Genomic DNA, 2686 nt, shown 5'->3' on the forward strand with positions numbered 1-2686 from the left:
ATTAGCATATCCAATTTGCCCTTTGCCTCTCATTTTCTGTTTCCATCTTCCTTGGTTGGTGCATGGGTGGAGAGGGTAGGGAAAGGTGATGTGTACTGGTTGGAACTGTGGTCGCAGGATAGCATAGTCACTGATACAGAATACTCTATGCATATATCGACAACTCAGTGTAGTCCTTCGAATACAACTGCCTGTATGACTGTTCTATGGTAGGATCTAACAAAGGTGCTGACTTTCCACCATAATATATATCCTGTTTTGCTTACAAGATCCCTTTCACGATCTCCCTCTAGAAAAATGCACTTCTCTACCTAACAGTGATACTGCCTATTGGTTCTAAGCATATACAGTCATGTGAAAAAGTACACCCTCTGTGAGTTCTATGGTATTACATATCGGGACATAGTAAAAATCACCTGGTCTTTAGCAGTTGTTAAAAGTAGGTAAATACAACCTCAGATGAGCAACAACACATGACATATTACACCATGTCATCTATTTTACAAAAAGAAAGCCAAAATGGAGAAGCCATGTGGGAAAAACTAAGTCGCCTTATGATTCAATAGCTTGCAGAACCACCTTTAGCAGCAATAACTGGAAGTAATCATTTTCAGTATGATTATTAGTCCCTCACATCGTGGAGGAATTTTAGCCCGCTCTTCTTTACAACATTGCTTCTGTTCATTGAGGTTTGTGGGCATTTGTTTATCGTCCTGTTGCACGACCCAATGTTGGCCAAGCTTTAGCTGTCGGACAGATGGCCGTTAACATTTAACATGCTGAGGCCTGTAGAGTCTGAGATGTAACTCTTGGATTTTTTGCAGTTTCTCTGAGCATTGCATGGTCTGACCTTGGGGTGAATTTGTTGGGATGTCCACTCCTGGGAAGATTGGCAACTGTCTTGAATGTTTTCCATTTGTGAATAATCTTCCTCAGTGTAGTATGATTGACTTTAAATTGTTTGGAAATGGCCTGATAAGCCTTTCCAGATTGATGGGCAGCAACAATTGCTTCTCTAGGATTATTGCTGAAGTCTTTACTCTTTGGTATTGTGTTAACACACACCTCAATGTTGGAATCCAGCAAACTCCTAAAACTTCAGCTTTAATAGAGGTAGTCATACTTGCACTTTCTGTTCACCTAATCTAGAGGTGTCATAATCTGGGAATAGTTGAGGATTCAGGATTGCAGAAAGGCAAAGACTTTTCTAACCTATAACCTATAAAAATGATTTAGAGACTAAAATATGCTTGTCTATTCAGCCCTGGAATGTCTTGGTAGCTAATAGGCCATGGCCATAATAAAGCCCTATCAAGATGCTGCTTAACTGCTGGTGGTAAAACAGAAATGCTACTGTTCTGTCTCCTCCCCACTTTCCATCTTTCAGTTGTCATTCTTATCACCTTTTGTGATGGTACGGTATAAGGCATGTTTCTTTATGGCACATGCTGGGAGCCAAGAGGACAATGCGAAAAGTCAGCTGTCTTCACCACCTTGCTTCAAGATTCCCCAAAGCTTCTGGTTAGCTCTTAATTATCATACTTGCATTTAGCGCTGCAGTCATACAAAACACTCTATTGTACCTGTTCGCCCTGTCTAATGAAATCACTGTGCCTATGTGCATCCTGAACCCTTGGCTTGATCCAACAGTGTTATTTAAACATACAGGGCCAGTACACTTATGAATGTGTATTCTTGTTTATGCATAACCCAGGCCTGACTGACTGGTGCAGTTGAGATTTCATTTCCCACCATCTCTAGCCAGCACAGCTATCAATATAGCTGACTGGATATGTTAGGACTTGTAGTGTAATGTCTTTTCAAAGAAAATTGACAGTGACAAGGATGGAACCAGAAATGTTATCTATCCAAGCCATATGCAATATCACAAGAGTGTATTTTAATGCAGCGTCTATGGAGATTCTCAGTCATCCACGTCATGGCTATCCCAAAGGTGCATTTTCAAGAGGCAACTGGGCTTGTTTTTCTTTGAAGACATTTTGATTCTCATCCAAGAAGCTCTGACTGGATGGTGGAGAATGGAAGGGTTTATATTCCTTGCAGACAGCTGGTCATTTACATTCTTTTAGAGAGTCGTTGAGGCCACTTGGAGGTTTATCTGTGTCCTCAAGGACACCTGAGTGGTGCAAATGGGTGTGCAGCCTTCTTGGATCTGCTGAAAGGACTGGAGATAGATGACGTCGTATCCCTCCCCCTCTATTGAGAGAGGGCCGTTCAACTTTTACGTACCGTCTTTCCCCGAAAATAAGACAGGGTCTTATATTTGGGGTGGGGTCCCCCACAAAGGGCCCATTAGGGTTTATTTTCGGGGGAAGAGTTGAGGTGAGGCAGGAGGGGCTGGAGCTGCCCCCTGCGCCCTGCCCCCTCAGGCCACCCACACCCTGCCACGCGCCTCGCCTTGCGGCGGTGGCAGCAGCAGCAGCCCCGTCCACCAAGTAAGTGTCAACTCTGCAACGAACCTAGCTGCAGCCATTTTACTCGTTCTAGGTTGCCACAAGAATGGGACGGGGTGTGGACGATTTTTACTAGTCTAAACATTTTACTGTCCCGTGGAAACCAAGGTCATTTCTGTCAGTTAGATGGGGGTGCATGAGCATCTGGTTAGAAAGCCCACCAAACTCTTCTATTGGGGAACGTAGCTGATTGCATAGCATTGGGGTGGGAA

This window comes from Vipera ursinii (genome assembly GCF_947247035.1).
Source record: "Vipera ursinii genome assembly, chromosome: W".
Taxonomy (NCBI): Eukaryota; Metazoa; Chordata; class Lepidosauria; order Squamata; family Viperidae; genus Vipera; species Vipera ursinii.